This window comes from Eurosta solidaginis, chromosome 5 (genome assembly GCF_040869045.1).
Source record: "Eurosta solidaginis isolate ZX-2024a chromosome 5, ASM4086904v1, whole genome shotgun sequence".
Taxonomy (NCBI): domain Eukaryota; kingdom Metazoa; phylum Arthropoda; class Insecta; order Diptera; family Tephritidae; genus Eurosta; species Eurosta solidaginis.
This window is the reverse complement of record NC_090323.1, coordinates 66863925-66888669: the sequence shown is the minus strand read 5'-3', so window position 1 is coordinate 66888669 and position 24745 is coordinate 66863925. Positions and strand designations below refer to the sequence as shown.

At 34.8% G+C, this 24745-nt stretch overlaps 1 protein-coding gene across 8 annotated transcripts in view; it reads left to right on the top strand.

The window, feature by feature from the left end:
* Window positions 1-24745, top strand: part of rdgC (retinal degeneration C) — a 524170-nt gene that overhangs the window by 13537 nt on the left and 485888 nt on the right. The window lies entirely within an intron of this gene.

Sequence of the window (24745 nt, the reverse complement as noted above, 5' to 3'; positions counted from 1 at the left end):
TGATCAAATTCGATAAGCGTGTTAAATGGATACCACCTGGACCCAGTGTTTGTTTTGAAAATTAAAAAGTTTTATATTTTAATTTGTTACTGTCATATGCTGTAGAAAAATCACCAGCGAAAGCGCAGCACAGTTGCGAAATTGTCTTTGCTTTGTCGTGATGTGTTGCTACTCTGCACTTTCAACCAGTTCAGCTTCTTCTTAACCACAGAATAAGCTGTACGGAAAATTTTGATCGATCACCTTTGACTTATCCCGTGAGGAAACTCGAAGAATGAACTGTTAGAGTAATCACGTTCCTACAGACCAACCGCCATGATGGTGAAGTCTTAAAACTATCTTTCGTTTCTGTTATTGATATTATATAAAAACAAGTAAGGAAAGCTAAGTTCGGGTGTAACCGAACATTACATACTCAGCTAAGAGCTATGGAGACAAAATAAGGGAAAATCACCATGTAGGAAAATGAACCTAGGGTAACCATGGAATGTGTTTGTATGACATGTGTATCAAATGGAAGGTATTAAAGAGTATTTTAAGATGTAGTAGGCCATAGTTCTATCGGTGGACGACCAGGGCTGACTCTAGAATTTGTTTGTACGATATGGGTATCAAATGAAAAGTGTTAATGAGTATTTTAAAACGGAGTGGGCCTTAGTTCTATGGGTGGACGCCTTTTCGAGATATCGCCATAAAGGTGGACCAGGGGTCACTCTAGAATTTGTTTGTAAGATATGGGTATCAAATGAAAGGTGTTAATGAGTATTTTAAAAGGGCGCGTGCCTTAGTTCTAAAGGTGGACGCCTTTTCGAGATATCGCCATAAAGGTGGACCAGGGATGACTCTAGAATTTGTTTGTACGATATGGGTATCAAATGAAAGGTGTGAATGAGTATTTTAAAAGGGAGTGGGCCTTAGTTCTAAAGGTGGACGCCTTTTCGAGATATCGCCATAAAGGTGGACCAGGGGTGACTCTAGAATTTGTTTGTACGATATGGGTATCAAATGAAAGGTGTTAATGAGTATTTTAAAAGGGAATGGTGGTAGTTGTATATGTGAAGGCGTTTTCGAGATATTGACCAAAATGTGGACCAGGGTGACCCAGAACATCATCTGTCGGGTGCCGCTAATTTATTTATATATGTAATACCGCGAACAGTATTCCAAGGGCTTTTGATTTCGCCCTGCAGGACTTTTTCATTTTCTTCTGCTTAATATGATAGGTGTCACGCCCATTTTGCAAAGTTTTTTTCTAAAGTTATATTTTCCGTCAATATACCAATCCAATTACCTTGTTTCATCCTTTGTTTCGTATTTGGTATAGAATTATGGCATTTTTTTAATTTCTCGTAAATTTCGATATCGAAAAAGTAGGCATGGTCATAGTCGGATTTCGGCCATTTTTTATACCAATACAAAGTGAGTTCAGATAAGTACGCGAACTGAGTTTAGTAAAGATATATTGATTTTTGCTCACTTTTATCGTGTTAACGGCCGAGCGGAAGGTCAGACGGTCGACTGTGTATAAAAACTGGGCGTGGCTTCAACCGATTTCGCCCTTTTTCACAGAAAACAGTTATCGTCCTAGAATCTAAGCCCCTACCAAATTTCACAAGGATTGGTAAATTTTTGTTCGACTTATGGCATTAAAAGTATTCTAGGCAAATTAAATGAAAAAGGGCGCAGCCACGCCCATTTTGAAAATTTCTTTTATTTTTGTATTTTGTTGCACCATATAATTATTGGAGTTGAATGTTGACATAATTTACTTATATACTGTAAGGATATTAAAGTTTTTGTTAAAATTTGACTTAAAAAAAAAATTTTTTTTTAAGTGGGCGTGGTCTTTCTCCGATTTTGCTAATTTTTATTAAGCATACATATAGTAATAGGAGTAACGTTCCTGCCGAATTTCATCATGATATCTTCAACGACTGCCAAGTTACAGCTAGCAAAACTTTTAACTTACCTTCGTTGAAAAGTGGGCGGTGCCACGCCCATTGTTCATAATTTTATTAATTTTCTTTTCTGCGTCATAAGTTCAACTCACTTACCAAGTTTCATCGCCTTATCCGTCTTTGGTAATGAATTATCGCACTTTTTCGGTTTTTCGAAATTTTCGATATCGAAAAAGTGGGCGTGGTTATTATATCAACATTCAAGTTGATATTTTAAAAATCTTTTATTTTGATTTTAAGTATAAAAATTTATTTTTGTTTATTTTTGAGTTTAGATATTTTCCAACTAATTAGAATTTTCTTTTTTTGAAGTTATTCAAAAATTTTAAGTTAACACGAAAACTCAATTAAAATTATTTTAAAAATTAAAGTAAAGAGTACAAAGTAGTTAACACTATATTTACTCCCCCTCCAAGAAAATTTGAAACAAACAAATTATTAATTAATATTAAATGTAACCTTTTTTTGCTTTTTGTTGTTTAATGTATTTGTATTTAAATTAGTGTTAATAAGTATGTTTGCTGGTTTAAGTAAATCAATTGAAATATTTTTAATAGTATTTTTGTATTGAATTGTAAATGTTTTATTTTTCTTAGAGATAACTTTAAAAGGTCCTTCATAAGGTGATTCTAAATTAGATTTACGAAGAACTTTAACAAAAACATACTCACAATTTTCTAATTGTTTAGGAACGAAAAAATTTTCTTTATTATGATGAAACACTTTAGAACGAACAAGCGAAAAATATTCTCTTATTTTATGAAGAGCGTCATTAGAAAAATCATGTTCTTTATTACTATTTGAAATAATTAATTCACCAGGTATTCTAAGTGTTTGGCCATAAACAAGTTCAGCAGATGAACATTTTAAATCTTCTTTAATAGAAGTTCGTAAACCAAGTAGAATGAATGGTAAAATGTCAGACCAATGAACCGAGTCGTTTGATGCTATAATTGCTGCATTTAAAGTTCGATGAAATCTCTCTATCATGCCATTTGCTTGGGGATGGTAAGGAGATGTATGAATTTTATGAGAACCTAAAAGTTTAGTTAATTCCGTAAAAAATTTTGAGGTGAATTGTGAACCTTGATCTACTGTAATATTCAATGGTATACCAAATCGTGGTATATAATTTTGAATAAAAGTTTTTACTATAGTATTTGTTGAAATATCTTTAAGTGGATAAGCTTCAGGCCAACGTGAAAATCTGTCAATAATTGTTAAAATATAACAATTTCCATTTGAAACTGGAAGAGGTCCAACAATATCCATATGAATATGTTCAAAACGGCCTGATGGTATTTGAATTTTTTGGATAGGAGATTTAGTATGTCTTGAAATTTTGGATTTTTGACAATTGATGCAAGATGAAGTCCAATCGTTAATCTCTTTACGCATGTTAGGCCAATAATATTTATTTTGAATTAATTTTCTAGTTGTTCTTATACTTGGATGAGATAATGAGTGAATTTTGTCAAATATAATTCTTCTCATAGAATGTGGAACATAAGGTCGAAAAGGTTGTAGAGAAACATCACACCATATATTTAAATTAATAACTGGAATATGAATTTCCTTTAAATTATTTTTAGAATTTTGATCAGAAATGGTTTTTTGTAAAAATGTATCAGTTTGTTGTTCTTTATATAAAGTTTCTAAATTTATATCTTGAGTTGAAATTGCATTTATTTCTGGAATACGGGAAAGTGTGTCGGCAACTATGTTGTCTTTTCCACGTATATATTGAATATCATTTGTAAATTGAGCAATATATTCAAGATGACGTAGTTGACGAGGAGATCTATCTACTTTAGAATTTAGAACATGAATTAAAGGTTTATGATCAGTATAAATAGTAAAAGTTCTACCTTCAAGAAAATGTTTAAAATGTTTAATTGAATTATAAATAGCCAAAAGTTCACGATCAAATGTTGAATATTTAGTTTCTGTTGTAGTTAATTTTCTTGAAAAATAAGCTAAAGGTTCTAGTATATTATTGCTAGTTTGTTGAAGAACTGCTCCAATAGCAACATTTGATGCATCTACTGCTAATGATAAAGTACCATTTTTGTCGAAATGTGTAAGTAAAGTATTTTTAGCAAAAAGTTTTTTAACATTTTCGAAAGCTGTTGTGGTTTCATTTGTCCAATTTAATTGTTTGAGTTTGTTTTTAATTGCATGTGTTAACATTTCATGCAGAGGACTAAGTTCTGTTGCTAACATTTTAATATATCTGTGATAGTAATTTATCATACCTAAAAATTTTTGTAATTTATTTATAGAAATTGGTTTTTCAAAATTTGTTATGATTTCAATTCTATCTAAAGATGGTTTAATACCTTCGCCTGAAATTTCGTAACTTAAAAAATTTAATTTATTTACACCGAGAGTACATTCAATGATATTTAAATTATATTCTTCAAGTCTTTTGAAAACTGATTTTAAATGATTTATATGTTGATCTTCATTATCACTGGCAATAAGAATGTCATCAATGTATGTAAATACAAAATCGAAATCAGAAAATACTTCATTAATAAAGCGTTGGAAAGTTTGAGCACTGTTTCGTAAACCGAAAGGCATTCTTACGAATTCAAACATTCCAAAAGGGGTAGTTATTGCAGTTTTATGAATGTCTTCTTCTGCCATTGGAATTTGGTGGTAGGCACGCACAAGATCAATTTTGGAAAAAAATTGTTTGTTTTTTAAATCAATTGTTAAATCGTAAATATGTGGTAAAGGATACCGATCTGGTGTAGTAATAAAATTAAGTCTTCGATAGTCTCCGCAAGGTCTCCAATCATTTGGTTCTTTTTTAGGAACGAGATGAAGTGGAGATGCAATAGGAGAATTTGAGGGTCTGCATATACCAGTTTTAACTAAAAATTCAAATTCAGCTTTAGCAATTTTAAGTTTGATTGGATCAAGACGTCTGGGTTTCGAATATGGTAAAATACCTTTTGTTTCTATCCTGTGAACCGTATGGTGTTTAACTTTTTTAGTATAATCTGGTTCACAGGTAATAGATGGAAATTCATTAAGTAATTTTGAAAACTTATTTTCGACAATAGGAATTTTGAGTGAGAAAATATCAGAAAATCCAGAAGATCCAGTAACTTTAATTTTTGTAGTAGAATCCATTATTTCTTTATTTTTAATATTGACAATAATTCCGAATTTTTCTAAAAAGTTTGCTCCTAAAATTGGTGTATCAATATTCGCAATAATGAATGGAAATTCAAAATCTCTTCTTAAACCTAAATCAATTTTAAGTAGTTTTGTACCGAAAGTTTCAATTGAAGAACCGTTTGCTGCAGTTAAAGTAAGATCAGAATTTCTTTTATAAATTTTAAATTTAGAAAAAGGAATAACTGATACAACTGCACCGGTATCGATAAGAAAATTAAGTTTATTGAATTTATCAAATATGAAGAGGCGACGAGTAGGTTTAATAATAGTTCCATTATCCGTCACCGTCATAATGGATCGTTTCAGTTTAAATTTTGTTCGTAATTTGAATTATGATTTTGATTAAAATTGCATGGGGGTATACATTTGAGAGCGTTATTCTTAAATTTTTTGTGATACCAACAAATAGTTGTTTGTGAATTAAAATTACGATTGTTTGAAAAATTTCTTGATCCTGAAAAATTTCGAGATTTAGATCTATTTCTATCTTTAGATCTTGAACGGATTTGTAATTGATTAATATCATTAGAAATTTTATTTAAATTTTGATAAATAGCCGTAGTTAATTCAGTTAAATTTTTAACGCATTGTTCTAAAATATTATTATTTATACTTGAGACTACAGGAGATTTGGAAGAATGAGGTTTATTGATTAAATCAAAAAGTTTGTCAGCTAAAATAATAATTTCATCTCTGTTTTGATTATTATTGGAAGTCAAATGAATTTGTATTTCTTGTGGTAATTTACGAATCCACAATTTAAAGAGTAATTCTTGGCTAACTATGGAGGCAGAACCTATAAGTGATTTCATAAATCTGAATAATTCAGATGGTGAACGATCACCAAGTTCAGTTTTTGAAAATAATTGTTCTAATCGTTTTTCTTCGCTAAGAGAAAATCTTTCACATAGAACTTTTTTGATTGTATCATATTTATTAAAAAGAGGAGGAGGGTTAATAACATCTAAAATTTTAGATATAGTATCTCGTTGAAGAGTAATTAGAATATTTTGAAATTTTAAATTATCATCATTGATATTGTTAATTTCAAATTGTCCTTCAACAAGCAAAAACCAGGCATCAGGACAATCTTGCCAAAATTGTGGTAATTTAATAGATTTAGTAGAAGGAAAATTTGTAAAGTTATCTTGTGTTGAAGTATTTTGTGTTGTATTAGAGATGTTGTTTTGTGTTGTATTAATGTTAGAATTTTGAGTTGTATTGTGAGTCATGATGTTATTTGTATGGTTGATATTTTGATTTTCTGAATTTGTAAATTTACGAGTTCGTATTGGTGAACGTAGAACCATATGAAAAGAAATTTAAATGAAAAATTTGAAAATAAGAAAATATTTAAGAATTTTTTGGAAAGGGAGTTAACAATTTAAATACAATATTTAATTTTATATAAAAAATAAATAAATTTAAATAACTTATATTAAAATTTTTAAGATATAAAAATAATCTTAAAATAAATTTGAAAGTTAAAAGGTTTAAAATTTTAATTTAAATTATAATTGAAAAATTTAAATTTAATATTAAAATAAAAATTATACTTACATAAAATTAAATTTAATAAAAAAAATATTAAAGTTAATAAGTAGTTGATTGATGATTGTTTAAAAATATCTTGAAATTAATATCTGGATTGTTTGATATCGTAATGCTTTTAAAATATGCAATGGCTTTGTTGTTTTCTTTGTAAATCTCTTAATTTTCATCGTGATGTCTTCATTTTAAATCTGTTCTTGTGTGTATTGCGTGCAAAATTGTTGTTGTGGCTTGGATAACTCAATCGTTGCTTTTAAGAGTATTAGGTTGTAAATGTTTTTATTTTGTTTACACACACGTTTTTAGAGTTTTTTATGTTTTTAATTTGATTTTCAACATTTATTCTATGTTTTAATGTTTCGTATATATAATTTACAGCGACTGTTATATGAAATTTGCACAGAATGTTGTTGTATTGCTTCCTGTTCACAAATGTATAGGGAACACAAACATAGTTATATTACCTGCACAAGAATTTCAATAGTGCTATTTATAATTTTTTTTTTTTTTTTGTTTTTTTTTTTGATTTAGTTAATTCTTCAAAACTTTGAACAATACAGCTCACTAAATGGTAAGATCATTATACTGGTACTACTAATTTATGTTTTACATTTATTTTGATCTTTTTAAATTTAAAAAAAGTTGAATTTTCAAAAATAAATTGTTGTACGTTACACTAAGTTTAGTATAGCTTTTGAGAAATTGAAGCGATTCAGCCAATGTTTCGAGAAGATTTTTAGATAAATTAACGTATGTAGCTAATATGCTCTCCTCTGATTTCGTTTGGAATACCTCATCAAGAATTGTTGAAAGATATTGCATTGTCATTACAGTCGTCAGTTGGACGACGTGGGCTATTCAAACTATCTGCACTCATGTTATATGAACTATTTGGTATAAATGAAATTGTCGATGATGTCGATGATGTATCACTTTGATAAAGATGTTGTTGTTTTTCGATAGAGGCACACGCACGTTCACGTAATGTTCATAGAATACGCGTAGTATGGATTTAATCGGATTGCCGTCGATTTGTAAGTTAATTAAATGTGCCAAGGAGGTCAATGACAATGGTAGATTAGTTGTTGAATTATTTGTAAAATCAAGTTTTATTAGATTTTTTAACAGCGAAATTTCATCCGGAATTTTCGTAATTTTGTTATCGCGTAAATCGAGAGTAGGTCAGAAGGATCGTTGGTAGGATCGCCAATATATCAACATTCAAGTTGATATTTTAAAAATCTTTTATTTTGATTTTAAGTATAAAAATTTATTTTTGTTTATTTTTGAGTTTAGATATTTTCCAACTAATTAGAATTTTCTTTTTTTGAAGTTATTCAAAAATTTTAAGTTAACACGAAAACTCAATTAAAATTATTTTAAAAATTAAAGTAAAGAGTACAAAGTAGTTAACACTATAGTTATAGTCCGTATCGTTCATTTTAAATAGCGATCTGAGATGAGTGCCCAGGAACCTACATACCAAATTTCATCAATATACCTCAAAACTTACTCAAGTTATCGTGTTAACGGACAGACGGACGGACGGACATGGCTCAATCAAATTTTTTTCGATACTGATGATTTTGATATATGGAAATCTATATCTATCTCGATTCTTTTATACCTGTACAACAAACCGTTATGCAATCAAAGTTAATATACTCTGTGAGCTCTGCTCAACTGAGTATAATTAAAAAGTTTACAAACGCCGATGGTTACTAGGACATGTTTCTGAATTTCACTTCTTCATAAGCTTGCTTCTCGGAAGCTGAGTATTGAACTCAAAATCTCCAACATTCACACTTCATACTAGTGTAAAGGCCATATGAATGCCCCGCTGATCGCTTTGCAATTAGTCTCTACTTAAAGACTAGCAGTGAAATTCAGAAACATGACCTAGTAACCATCGCTGTTTGTAAACTTTGTCATTTTTCTCTAATATCAATGACAAAAGCAATTGTATAAAGCAATATGAGCATGTCTCGCTAATTAAATACAGATCTTAATTTGCTTACTCGTAGAAAGAAATGATGGAGTAACCACGTTCCAACCAGACCAACCGCAATGATAGTGAAGTCTTAAGGCCAGATTGGAATAGGGCAGTCATCCTCTTCGAGTTCTTTGTTCAGAAATGGTTACATCGAGTCTGGTAAGGCCTTCTAGCGACGAAAGATCTTTCTTCCTGCTAGATGTTAGAGCTCCCATCACTGGCTAGATGAAAGTCATAATAAATGCTGGCAGTTGTAGTCATACAGATGGTGGCCTTTATATGATGAAATACGATATCATCTTGAAACGCAGGGATATTAAGCCTGGCAGTCTTCCAAACATTTAAGCCCAACGGAATGTATGATACTGAACGAGATTTTGGTACTATATTTTAAATATTGTAACGAATTTAGGGCAATTCCTCTTATTTGCAACCTTCTGCTTACGCTCGTATCGCTAAATTGTTGAATAAATAACTCTAATATTCAATAATGCAAAATGGCCTTTATTAAAGTACTTCACAATAACACTGATACTTCACAACCAATAGCTTACTTAAATCAAAAAATTATCCATGATTGCTCAGATTGCGCTCTTTTATACTCTTCGATTTCCTCGTTCCATACTTCTAGGCGTTTCCAGAATTTACCTAGTTACCCGCTATAAAATTATAACTACAGATGCACTTTTTTAGCTTCTCAAATGCGCGTGTATATGTGAGTGATACTTGCACAAATAATTGCATAATTTTGGGAGTATCTGAGATATATTCATGTGTTTGTGCGTTTCTCTCCGCTGCTTGTATGGACATATGTGTAGACATCAGAGATCTGCTTTGAGTACTAATAAAATTAGTGCACTTAGTCATGAGCCAAAAAATTGTGTCTAAATGTGTACTTAGTCAAGTACAGACAAATACTGTGAGTGATTAGCACATAAAATAGAAAATACATACAAGTGACTCGTAAATCATATGTCTCACACATATATGACATTGTTGAGTATATACTGGTGTCATAGTCGCTTTAACTCAATAGCACTTTGATTTCGTGTGTAATACACTGTATACTTCGTTCATCATCGGTTTTACTTTGGCGCTGTATTCAGTTTAGTTTCGTGCACATCGTTGTGTTGCTAGCGTCAGAAGTCTGATATGACTGTATTCATTTTATTGCACTATTAGTCTTACTTATTCCAATTAATGTTTTCGTATAACACAGTTGACTTTCTTGCTCAATAAGTCAATTGAGTACTGAACTGCTTCGTGGCTTATGAGCGGTTATTCATTTTACGAATCATGACTATGTGAATGTGTGTTAGTGGATATAAGTGCTTGATGTTCTTTGTTTGCATACGCACTAATACTAATTTTTTGCTTAGTCCACTAATAACCTTAAAAGAAGAATAATTGCACCTCACTGGTAGACATAATGATTAAGTTGGTTATGTGCATACAAGTCACTGCTCAGTATCGGCTTAGAGATGATAGTATCCCTTAGTGTTGCTAGTATTCGTCACAATATTTATGATTAATATGAAGACAATTTCTATTCGTTAGTTTACAAGCTGTAATATAACAAGTAAGGAAGGCTAAGTTCGAGTGTAACCGAACATTACATACTCTGCTGCCAAATTACAGCTTGCAAAACTTTTGAATTACATTTTTTTTCTATTCTGCGTCATAAGGTCAACCCACCTACCAGGCTACATCGTTTTATCCGTCTTTGGTAATGAATTATCGCACATTTTCGGTTTTTCGCAATTTTCGATATCGAAAAAGTGGGCGTGGTTATAGTCCGATTTCGTTCATTGAAATGATGATATGAGTGCTAGAGATATACGCCGCCACCGCCGATTTTGGTCGTTTTTCGCACGCCGCCGCCGAATGTCAAAAATATCGGCGCGATGGCGGCGGTGGCGGCGTCCGGCGCTTTACTATATTTTCTACTCGTTTAAGACTGTTTAGTAAGCTGGGTTGATTTGCATGGACGAAAGCTAACCCATATCCCGTCATCGGTTTTTCGATAGGTTTTGGGCTCAGGAAAAAAAGTTCCACTAAGCATACCCAAAAAAATAATTTTCGAGCCTGCAAAATTTGCATTTTTTGACTTTTTTTTTTGATTTTTAAGCTTTTTTTCATGACCTACTTAAAAAATTTCCATTTGTTTTTAAAATTTTCATGTACACCCTGTCCGACTCAAAATTGTCCGCTAAAAACTTTAGCGATAACAGTTTTTGAAAAAAAAAAATATTTTTTGGGGTTTGAGGAGTGTTTTGGTGAAAAAATTTAATTTTTCTCCGTTTTTTTTAAGGGTTTCTTCAGAAACGTGCAAAAGTGTTGCAGATGAAAACGAATTTGCCTCGTAGTTCCTATCCCACTTAAAATTATGAGATAACAAGTAAGGAAGGTTAAGTTCGGGTGTAACCGAACATTACATACTCAGTTGAGAGCTATGGTGACAACATAAGGGAAAATAACCTTGTAGGAAAATGAACCGAGGGAAACCCTGGAATGTGTTTGTATGACATGTGTATCAAATGAAAGGCATTAAAGAGTATTTTATGAGTGAGTGGGCCATAGTTCTATAGGTGGACGCCATTTAGGGATATAGCCATAAAGGTGGATCAGGTTGACTCTAGAATGCGTTTGTACGATATGGGTATCAAATGAAAGGTGTTAATGAGTATTTTAACAGGGAGTAATCCTTAGTTCCATAGGTGGACGCCGTTTCGAGATACCGCCATAACGGTGGACCAGGGGTGACCCTAGAATTTGTTTGTACAATATGGGTATCAAAAGAAAGGTGTTAACGAGTATTTTAAAAGGGAGTAATCCTTAGTTCCATAGGTGGACGCCGTTTCGAGATATCGCCATAAAGGTGGACCAGGGGTGACCCTAGAATTTGTTTGTACGATATGGGTATCAAATTAAAGGTATTAAGGAGGGTTTTAAAAGGGAGTGGTGGTAGTTGTATAGGTGGTCGCCTTTTCGAGATATCGCCATAAAGGTGGACCAGGGGTGACTCTAGAATGCGTTTGTACGATATGGGTATCAAATGAAAGGTGTTAATGAGTATTTTAAAAGGGAGTAATCCTTAGTTCCACAGGTAGACGCCGTTTCGAGATATCGCCACCAAGGTGGACCAGGTGTGACCATAGAATTTGTTTGTACAATATTGGTATCAAAAGAAAGGTGTTAATGAGTATTTTAAAAGGGAGTGATGGTTAGTTATACAGGTGGACGCCGTTTCGAGATATCGCCATAAAGGTGGACCAGGTGTGACCCTAGAATGCGTTTGTAAAATATGGCTATCAAACGAAAGATGTTAATGAGTATTTTAAAAGGGAGTACTCCTTAGTTCCATAGGTGGACGCCGTTTCGAGATATCGCCATAAAGGTGGACCAGGGGTGACCCTAGAATTTGTTTGTACAATATGGGTATCAAAAGAAAGGTGTTAATGAGTATTTGAAAAGGGAGTGATGCTTAGTTCCAGAGGTGGACACCGTTTCGAGATATCGCCATAAAGGTGGACCAGGTGTGACCCTAGAATTTGTTTGTACGATATGGGTATCAAAATAAAGGTATTAATGAGGGTTTTAAAAGGGAAAGGTGGTAGTTGTATAGGTGGTCGGCTTTTCGAGATATCGCCATAAAGGTGGACCAGGGGTGACTCTAGAATGCGTTTGTACGATATGGGTATCAAATGAAAGGTGTTAGTGAGTATTTTAAAAGGGAGTTATCTTAGTTCCATAGGTGGACGCAGTTTCGAGATATCGCCATAAAGGTGGACCAGGGGTGACCCTAGAATTTGTTTGTACAATATGGGTATCAAAAGAAAGGTGTCAATGAGTATTTTAAAAGGGAGTAATCCTTAGTTCCATAGGTGGACGCCGTTTCGAGATATCGCCACAAAGGTGGACCAGGGGTGACCCTAGAAATTGTTTGTACAATATGGGCATCAAACGAATGGTGTTAATGAGTATTTTAAAAGGGAGTGGGCCTTAGTTCTATAGGTGGACGCCGTTTCGAAATATCGCCATAAAGGTGGACCATGGGTGACTCTAGAATGTGTTTGTACGATATGGGTATCAAATTAAAGGTATTAATGAGGGTTTTAAACGGGAGTGGTGGTTGTTGTATAGGTGGTCGCCTTTTCGAGATATCGCCATAAAGGTGGACCAGGGTGACTCTAGAATGCGTTTGTACGATATGGGTATCAAATGAAAGGTGTTAAAGAGTATTTTATGAGGGAGTGGGCCATAGTTCTATAGGTGGACGCCATTTAGGGATATAGCCATAAAGGTGGATCAGGGTTGACTCTAGAATGCGTTTGTACGATATGGGTATCAAATGAAAGGTGTTAGTGAGTATTTTAAAAGGGAGTAATCCTTAGTTCCATAGGTGGACGCCGTTTCGAGATACCGCCATAAAGGTGGACCAGGGGTGACCCTAGAATTTGTTTGTACAATATGGGTATCAAAAGAAAGGTGTTAATGAGTATTTTAAAAGGGAGTAATCCTTAGTTCCATAGGTGGACGCCGTTTCGAGATATCGCCATAAAGGTGGACCAGGGGTGACCATAGAATTTGTTTGTACAATATGGGTATCAAAAGAAAGGTGTTAATGAGTATTTTAAAAGGGAGTGGGCCTTAGTTCTATAGGTGGACGCCGTTTCGAAATATCGCCATAAAGGTGGACCAGGGTGACTCTAGAATGTGTTTGTACGATCTGGGTATCAAATTAAAGGTATTAATGAGAGTTTTAAAAGGGAGTGGTGGTAGTTGTATATGTGAAGGCGTTTTCCAGATCGCGACCAAAATGTGGACCAGGGTGACACAGAACATCATCTGTTGGATACCGCTAATTTATTTATATATGTAATACCTGCCAAGATTTTAAGGGTTTTTTATTTCGCCCTGCGGAACTTTTTCATTTTCTTCTATTTAATATGGTAGGTGTCACAACCATTTTATAAAGTTTTTTCTAAAGTTATATTTCGTGTCAATAAACCAATCCAATTTTTTTTTTAAATTATCTTCTTTTAAAAGTGGGCGGTGCCACGCCCATTGTCCAAAATTTTACTAATTTTCTATTCTGCGTCATAAATTCAACTCATCTACCAAGTTTCGTCGCTTTATCTGTCTTTGGTAATGAATTATCGCACTTTTTCGGTTTTACGAAATTTTCGATATCGAAAAAGTGGGCGTGGTTATAGTCCGATATTGTTCATTTTAAACAGTGATCTCATATGAGTGCTCAGGAACATGCGTACCAAATTTCATCAAGTTACCTCAAAATTTACTCAAGTTATCGTGTTAACGGCCATGCGGAAGGACAGACGGACGACTGTGTATAAAAACTGGGCGTGGCATCAACCGATTTCGCCCGTTTTCACAGAAAACAGTTAACATCATAAAATCTATGCCCCTACCAAATTTCAAAAGTATTGGTTAATTTTGGTTCGACTTATGGCGTTAAAAGTATCCTAGACAAATTAAATGAAAAAGGGCGGAGCCACGCCCATTTTGAAATTTTCTTTTATTTTTGTATTTTGTTGCACCATGTCATTACTGGAGTTGAATGTTGACATAATTTACTTATATACTGTAAAGATATTAAATTTTTTGTTAAAATTTTACTTTAAAAAAAATTTTTTTTTAAAAGTGGGCGTGGTCCTTCTCCGATTTTGCTAATTTTTATTAGGCGTACATATAGTAATAGGAGTAACGTCCCTGCCAAATTTCATCATGATATCTTCAACGACTGACAAATTACAGCTTGCAAAAATTATAAATTACCTTCTTTTAAAAGTGGGCGGTGCCACGCCCATTGTCCAAAATTTTACTAATTTTCTATTCTTCGTCATAAATTCAACTCATCTACCAAGTTTCGTCGCTTTATCTGTCTTTGGTAATGAATTATCGCACTTTTTCGGTTTTACGAAATTTTCGATATCGAAAAACTGGGCGTGGTTATAGTCCGATATCGTTCATTTTAAATAGCGATCTGAGATGAGTGCTCAGGAACCTACGTACCAAATTTAATCAAGTTACCTCGAAATTTACTCAAGTTATCGTGTTAACGGACGGACGGACGGACGGACGGACATGGCTCAATCAAATTTTTTTTCGATCCTGATTATTTTGATATATGGAAGTCTATATCTATCTCGATTCCTTTATATATGTACAACCAACCGTTATCCAATCAAACTTAATATACTCTGTGAGCTCTGCTCAACTGAGTATAAAAACGTTGGCAGTAACAGTTTAAAAAAAAAATTTTTTTTTTTGGTTTTTGGGACTTGTTTTGGTCGAAATCGATTTTTTTCATTTTCAAGGCTCCAAATCATTTTTTATGTATATGTTTCCGTTAGACCCACCAATAAGTATACCAAAATGATAAGGGGACGAGCTAAGTTAGTTTAGCCATGCTCGTCTTTCCGTCCGTCCGTCCGTCTGTCCGTTTGTTTGAACGCAAACTAGTCCCTCAATTTTTGAGATATCTTGATGAAATTTGGTAAGCAGGCATATTTTGATGGGGGATTTGACATTTGTCGGAATCGACCGGATCGGACCACTATAGCATATACCTCCCATACAATCGATTGTTCAATAAGAGGGTATTCGCCATTTCTGCCCCATTTCTGCCTCATTTTAACAGCTAGCAACATCAAATTTTACCACAAGCTTACGTATTGGGCATAGATTGTTTTCTGAAAAAATCATCAAGTTTTTTTTTGGGTATGCTTAGTGGAGCTTTTTTTCCTGAGCCCAAAACCTATCGAAAAATTGATGGCGCGATATATGTTAATAAATCGACCCAGCTTACTGTTTAGGACATTTATTGTTCATGTCGATTGGCTGAGAGAATAAGCGAAATCAGTGATGCAAAATCCTTTAGTAGGTTCATAGGTTCAGGCATAAACGCTCCTTTGAAATACTTCTTACCTTATACTTAAGTTGAGGATATATGTACGTATGAGAAGGGTTTGAGAAATCACTTGGGCTTACATTCAAACATCTGTTGTTTATTTGCGAAACTATACAATAGCATCTGAAATGTTAATTTTGATTTTCACACTTCATCCTTCAACACCCAAGTCTCCCGGTTTGACATTTCGTAAAGTTGGCGGACCTATCCAAAACTAGTCCCTTTGAGTGAATCACATTGATTATAGCCTATCAACCAAGTTTAAATATCTCCTACACATTACGGCTCCTTTTACAAATGTTAATACGTAGGCACATATATTTATCAGGTGTGGCTTTGAGGAAGACAGTCGAACTAATGACCGTGTTTGCTACTACCCTAACGTAGTGGACAGTCGAACTAGCCTGAAAACTGATGCTACGCGGTTATCCATAATGAGCTCTTATATCATAAGGCCGGAAAACAGCAGTTAGCAGCGTTCAACTTAAAATTGGTCGACTTTAATTTTAAAATATCGGTTTGATTTAACAAAGACGTCTGCAAACTTTGGTCTACATTTTAAAAATTTTATCCAGGGTCCTTGTACAAATTTAATTATGTAGATGCGCCGAGGATTATACGAGTTTCACCCATTATCCGCTTAGACTGCTTATGATTTCGACGGCGGCATCCTTGGCCGAATAGTCACTCCCTAAAGTTTCAAGGCGTTTCTCCGGTGTAGCTCGGCAGCATAGCGCGACAAAAGCATCCGTTGGAAAGTCTTCGGAGCTACACCTAGAGTTTTTAGGAAAGTGACGTCGACGAAGGTATGAGTTCGAAGTCGCAGTCCTATAGCTTCTGTGCTAGCATATGTTGTGAGGGTCAGGAGGTGTGGTAGCGACTGGTAGTCGGGATTTCTACTGTTCTCACATGGGAAGTGTAGCCCTTAAAAACAGCCGGAAAACTGGAGGCGCCCTGTGCCACGAGAGTCATGAGTATTAATAGACCATTAATAGCAACCGTAAGTCGCCTTTGTGCGTGAGCCACAAATGATTTAAACAAATTGTGTTCCCGACGATTATTAGGAGTCAGGCCGGAATATCTCCTTCGGTGAAACTACGCTTTGCACGAGATATACGGACAAAAGTGTGACTATTTTATGTATCTCTATTTATTTTCATCAGACGCAGCAGTACCAATTCAAAAGACCGGGGTTAGGTTCGAAGCGTCTCTGGAGTAAGCGAACGAGGAACAATCCCTACGCAAGCAACTACTCCTGAAAATTTTTGAACGGTCTGCGAGATCTTGAGGCAAAACCCCTAATCTTTCCGAAATAGCCAACACGTTGATTTCCTTAAATACATACAAACAAATCCTTTCCTAAATATTATTTTTTTAAATAGAAAAAGCAAGCCTTTTAAAGTAAGATTACCGGCGTACGCCGGCGCGCCGCCCACGCCGATAAAGTGATCGGCGTAAACCTCTAATGAGTGCGCAGGAACTTACATACCAGATTTCATTAAGATACCTCAAAATTTACTCAAGCTATCGTGTTTACGGACAGACGGACGGACATGGCTAAATGAATTTCTTTTTTCGCCCAGATCATTTTGATATATAGAAGTCTATATCTATCTCGATTAGTTTATACCGTTACGAGGTACCGTTATGCTAACAAAATTAATATACTCTGTGAGCTCTGCTCAGTTGAGTACAAAAACGGCACTTTACGAGCCAGTTGTAAGTGCGGTAATCAAAACAAACATTTTGCAAACGTATCGAAGATTGAAATACGACGTATAATATGACTTGCAAGCTCCCTTTGTCCAAACATCTAGGATGAGAAAGAAGAAGAGTTAATCTGCCCCTTCATTTGCTCGACAGATACGTTGGCTATGTCGTGTTGTGCGAATGTATGAGTCTCTCGGAATTTCATCGGAACCTACCTATGCAAGCAAAGGAAATCGCATTCAACCATTTCTTTTCAAGAACCAAGTGGAGAACGATCTAACATCCCTTGTAATCTACAATGAGCGCCAGGTGACGAAAAAAGAAATAACCATCGCGATTTCTTGTCGGCCAAATAAATAAGAATGTAGAACATATCTAGATGGACGGAAAATACTGCGCACATCCACAGGGTACCTAAATGTACATCTATAATTTTTCAAATTTGAATTTCGCTTTGCTGTTGTTTTTTTACTTTTGGTAGTAGAACAAGGCGGTGGTGTTATCCCATTGAGTGATTCGTTCTTTTTGATAATTTCCAAGCCACGCCTTGGACAGAAAGGTGTCAGTTAATCCGACTCAATGCCGAACGTTGTTATGTACGGCGAATTGGGTCGAGTTCGTTTTGCCATCACCTTGTCGCTTTGGTAGTAAAATAGATAGTATTTTTGTTTTATGTTTCGCTTAGAAAACAGCTATTTTTCATATAATTTTTAAAAAATATTTAACAAAATCTTGGCAATCCTTAATAAAAAGTATATAAATTCAAAAAAAGTTGAACCTAGTTTAATCTCAGATTTCCTGAATTTGTGTCGGCTCTTTATATCAAAAATACTAAATGAAATTGCTGAAGTATAAAATTGGGCTGTAGTCACCGTAAAAGTGTTCATGGTACAAAATCATGGAGGTGGATAGTATAAGTTGGGCTCCAGAAAATTTAAAATTATCTCGCTGTACGAATAATGTACTGGTACCGAACGAAAAATTTACGAATTTTAGTCATCAACGTTTTTTAGTAAAATGCTTGTACAATTATATTGGGAACGCGCCCAAAAACCCATACAACGAACTTCAACTGCGAAGGGAATGTGACAGAAAAGCTTAAATTCGAGGAACTACTATCATAATTATGTCTATATACAAATATATACTCATGGTAATAGCCTCTCGACTGGCATATCATTTGAAAGTTGTATAAATTCGTCATTACGGGAATGCGGCAAGAAAACGTTCAAAAGTTTTCCACTGAAGCCGCAGATTTCATTTACAAGCCTTTCTGAAAGGTGTGTTCGCAGATAAGTCAGTCACAAGATTTTAATGACTATAACTACTTTAAAAATGAAGTAACATCTGCTTAAGTATTATATCTGGATGCCGTATTAAATTAGAACGCGAACGCTGGACAGTGGGATGTAGCCTCCAAAAAGTCGTCAAATGACGTTATTTAAACTGGGACAAGTGAAGCATAATTATTGAATTCTTATAGGGGCGTCAAAGTTAAAATGAGTAAAATTTAATTGAATTTTGGTTTATATTTCTCGAATAATCAATGTTGCATCCAAATTAAGTATTAAAGATTAGTTAAGAGATATTAAAAGCAAACCTGTCGATGTCACAGTTTTTATACTCAGTTGAGCAGAGCTCACAGAGTATATTAACTTTGATTGGATAACGGTTGGTTGTACAGGTATAAAGGAATCGAGATAGATATAGACTTCCATATATCAAAATCATCAGTATCGAAAAAAAATTCGATTGAGCCATGTCCGTCCGTCCGTCCGTCCGTTAACACGATAAATTGAGTAAATTTTGAGGTATTTTGATGAAATTTGGTATGTAGGTATGTAGGAACGATAACGGACTACAACCACGCCCACTTTTTCGATATCGAAAATTTCGAAAAATCGAAAAAGTGCGATAATTCATTACCAAATACGGATAAAACGATGAAACTTGGTAGGTGAGTTGAGCTTATGACGCAGAATAGAAAACTAGTAAAAGTTTGGACAATGGGCGGGCACCGCCCACTTTTAAAAGAAGGTAATTTAGAAGTTTTGCAAGCTGTAATTTGGCAGTCGTTGAAGATATCATGATGAAATTGGGCAGGAACGTTACTCTTATTACTATATGTATGCTTAATAAAAATTAGCAAAATCGGAGAACGACCACGCCCACTTTTAAAAAAAAATTTTTTTAATTCAAATTTAAAAAAAAAAGTTAATATCTTTACAGTATATAAGTAAATTATGCCAATATTCAACTCCAGTAATGATATGGTGCAACAAAATACGAAAATAAAAGAAATTTTCAAAATGGGCGTGGCTCCGCCCTTTTTCATTTAATTTGTCTAGGATACTTTTAATGCCATAAGTCGAACAAAAATTTACCAATCCTTGTGAAATTTGATAGGGGCATAGATTCTATGATGATAACTGTTTTATGTGAAAATGGGCAAAATCGGTGAAAGCCCTCCCAGTTTTTATACATAGTCGGCAGTCTGTCCTTCCGTTCGGCCGTTAACACGATAACTTGAGCAAAAACCGATATATCTTTACTAAACTTAGTTCACGTACTTACCTGAACTCACTTTATCTTGGTATAAAAAATGGCCGATATCCGACTATGAAAACGCCCACTTTTTCGATATCGAAAATTACGAAAAATGAAAAAATGCCATAATTCTATACCAAATACGAAAAAAGGGATGAAACATGGTTTTGGTCTATTGACGCAAAATATAACTTTAGAAAAAAACTTTGTAAAATGGGTGTGACACTACCACATTAAGTAGAAGAAAATGAAAAAGTTTTGCAGGGCGAAATCAAAAGCCCTTGGAATCTTGGAAGGATAACTGTTCGTGGTATTACATACATAAATAAATTAGCGGTACCCGACAGATGATGTTCTGGGTCACGCTGGTCCACATTTTGGTCGATATCTCGAAAAGGCGTCCACCTAAAGAACTAAGGCCCACTCCCTTTTAAAATACTCATTATCACCTTTCGTTTGATACCCATATCGTACAAAAAAATTCTAGAGTCACCCCTGGTCCACCTTTATGTCGATATATCGAAAAGGCGTCCACCTATAGAACTCAGGCCCACTCCCTTTTAAAATACTTATTAACACCTTTCATTTGATACCCATATCGTACAAACAAATTCTAGAGTCAGCCCTGGTCCACCTTTATGGCGATATCTCGAAAAGGCGTCCATTCATAGAACTAAGGCCCACTCCGTTTTAAAATACTCATCAACACCTTTCAGTTGATACCCATATGACGTATTCTAGGGTCAGCCCTGGTCCACGTTTATGGCGATATCTCGAAAAGGCGTCCACCCATAGAACTAAGGCCAACTCCGTTTTAAAATACTCATCAACACATTTCGTTTGATACCCATATTGTACAAACGCATTGTAGAGTCACCGCTGGTCCACGTTTATGGCGATATCCCGAAAAGGCGTCCACCCATAGAACTAAGGCCCATTCCCATTTAAAATACTTATTAACACCTTTCGTTTGATACCCATATTGTACAAAAGCATTCTAGAGTCAACCCTGGTCCACCTTTATAACGATATTCCGAAAAGGCGTCCACCTATAGGACTAAGGCCCACTCCCTTTTAAAATACTCACTAAGACCTTTCATTTGATATCCATATTGTACAAACGCATTCTAGAGTCACCCCTGGTTCACGTTTATGTTGATATCCCGAAAAGGCATCCACGAATAGACCTAAGGCCCATTCCCTTTTAAAATACTTATTAACACCTTTCGCTTGATACCCATATTGTACAAAAGCATTCTAGAGTCAACCCTGGTCCACCTTTATAACGATATTCCGAAAAGGCGTCCACCTATAGAACTAAGGCCCACTCCCCTTTAAAATACTCATTAACACCTTTCATTTGATACCCATATCGTACAAACAAATTCTAGAGTCACCCCTGGTCCACCCTTATGGCGATATCTCGAAAAGGCGTCCACCTATAGAACTAAGGCCCACGCCCTTTTAAAATACTCATTAACACCTTTCATTTGATACCCATATCGTATAAACAAATTCTAGAGTCACCCCTGGTCCACCTTTATGGCGATATCTCGAAAAGGCGTCCACCCATAGAACTAAGGCCCACTCCGTTTTAAAATACTCATCAACACATTGCGTTTGATACCCATATTGTACAAACGCATTCTAGAGTCACCCCTGGTCCACGTTTATGGCGACATCTCGGAAAGGCGTCCTCCCATAGAACTAAGGCCCAATCCCTTTTAAAATACTTATTAACACCTTTCGTTTTATACCCATATTGTACAAAAGCATTCTAGAGTCAACCCTGGTCCACCTTTATAACGATATTCCGAAAAGGCGTCCACCTATAGAACTAAGGCCCACTCCCTTTTAAAATACTCATCAACACCTTTCATTTGATACCCATATCGTACAAACAAATTCTAGAGTCACCCCTGGTCCGCCCTTATGGCGATATCTCGAAAAGGCGTGCACCTATAGAACTAAGGCCCACGCCCTTTTAAAATACTCATTAACACCTTTCATTTGATACCCATATCGTACAAACAAATTGTAGAGTCACCCCTGGTCCACCTTTATGGCGATATCTCGAAAAGGCGTCCACCCATAGAACTAAGGCCCACTCCCTTTTAAAATAATCATTAACACCTTTCGTTTGATACCCATATTGTACAAACGCATTCTAGAGTCACCCCTGGTCCACGTTTATGGCGATATCTCGAATAGGCGTTCACCCATATAACTAAGGCCCACTCCCTTTTAAAATACTCATTAACACCTTTCATTTGATACACATACCGTACAAACAAATTCTAGAGTCACTCCTGGGCCACCTTTATGGCGATATCTCGAAAAGGCGTCCACCTATAGAACTTAGGCCCACTCCCTTTTAAAATACTCATTAACACCTTTCATTTGATACCCATATCGTACAAACAAATTCTAGAGTCACCCCTGGTCCACCTTTATGGCGATATCCCGAAAAGGCGCCCTCCTATAGAACTTAGGCCCACTCCCATTTAAAATACTTATTGACACTTTCATTTGATACCCATATCGTACAAACAAATTCTAGAGTCAGCCCTGGTCCACCGTTATGGCGATATCCCTAAATGGCGTCCATCTATAGAACTATGGCCCACTCCCTCTTAAAATACTCTTTAATACCTTCCATTTGATACACATGTCATACAAACACATTCCAGGGTTACCCTAGGTTCATTTTACTACGAGGTGATTTTCCCTTATTTGGTCTCCATAGCTCTCAACTGAGTATGTAATGTTCGGTTACACCCGCACTTAGCCTTACTTACGTGTTTATAATTGATTTCGGATTTGTAACGAACGAGAAGAGGGGTTTAGTTTTCGTATTCACAAATTTTTTTTTTTCATGGTGCCCTATTCGCTAGGAGCACTAAGCGCTCACTATGTAATATACAAGGTGGCCATTAACCTCGATCGTGCATCGATGACTTATCGATTCGACATCGGAAAAATATCCAATTGTTACCGAAGAAATATCGATTTGCTATCGAAAAGTTATCTATTTGTTTAGTACAAGCAACAACCAACCATGACAGTTGGATGTAATTGCATTGCCCATTTGCTTCAAATGCACTCACGGATTTTTTACAAGCAAATTTTTGGATGTTAGCTTACTAATGTCGCTTTGGTTAAATTTTTTCCCAAAAATTTTATAAATTATCGATTTCTTATCGAGAAGTCGGAAAATATCAAATTATTATCGAAAAAATATTCATTTATTAGCGAAAAGTTATCGTAAAAACATCGATTTCGAAAACAAATTTATGTATTTTCGATAACAACTCAATATTTTTTCGATAGTAAATCCATAGATAAATTTTCGTTACCAAATCGATATTTTTCAGATAATAAATCAATAATTTCTTGTTAGCAAATCGCCTTATATTCGAAAGAAAATCGATATTTTTTCGATAACAAATTTATGACTTTTCGAGAATAGGCGTGATTCGAAGGTCTGCCACAGTTCAGCACAATACGGTAGTTCATAGATATAACTAGGTTAGAATTATATGTTAGTCTAGTTGAGATTCTTATATATATGTGCATACATTGTAAATAAATATAAGCTAAGCTTAATTAAGCTGTAATAAATAAATAAATAGATAACAAGGCCATAACTCACCAATAATAATAAATAATATATAATAATATACCGATCGATAAGAGTTGCTTTTGATAACTATCTGATAATAATATAAGCCCCATAACCTTTCGTATTCATATAAGAATTTTTCCAATCCTGGCTAAATTATTCCAAAAGAGTCCCATGTCTCCGAACCAGCTGCTAATATAATCTCAAAATAACAAACGATGCTGCCATAACGATCTCAAATTAGTATCGACATAATATATAAATGTTCCCAAATGCCTTCTGAAAATCATCTCAAAATAGTACCTAAAAGTCCTGAACAAATCCAAAATAGTACCGAAATTATCTCAAAATAGTCCCAACATTACTACAAAAAAGTCTCGAAATTATCCCATAATTATACCCAAACAATACAGAAATGATCTAAATAGGTTCTAGCAATAGCCCCTGCATGGACCCGCAAATATACCATCGGAACATAGTATGGTGTTTCTGGTTTAAAATTTGAGGGACAATAATTATTTGTAGACGCTTATAATAATTTAATTTAAGGTTAACATTATGCTAATTCTAATAGAGAAGAAGAGAGATTTACCATTACCAATTACCAATGCCTAACAGTTAAAAAAACTTTAAGCAATAAATAATACTACACGATTTCAGTGATGGTGAGAAAATATTAGTTAGTTAGTCACTGAGAGTGTCGGAAAAAATTCGAAAATGAACATATCTCACTAAGAAAGCTGATTTTTGTCCTTGAATATCGCGTGTTGTTCGTGATAAACCCAATTACCTTTTCTGGTTAACCTTGAAATGCAATCTCTGATATATTTGATGAAAAAAAATGTTAGCGTGCTACTAGAGGTCCCAGCTGGACCTATAAAGTAGGCTTCGCTCCTACCTAGACGTCCTACTTTTTTTTTACTTAAAAATACTAGGTTCGCCCTAGATGTTGTATAAATTTTAGCCTGAAAACTTCAATCCCGATCTTGAACCAAAACACATCGAAAACTCTATTCAAACCTTTAAAGCTTTTATAAACTGTCACTGTTGGGTCTTCTTAACTGTTTCGGCACCTGACAAATATAGCAAAGGCGAACAAATGCACCGGAATTCGGAATACAAATGCTGTAGTGGAAACGAGTTCACAGACCGTAAGCGTTCTCGTCAGTTTCCTTGATATATTTTCAACATCTAACGTTTTTTATTTCCGTATTTTAAATAAAGAAAAGTTATGCCTACTA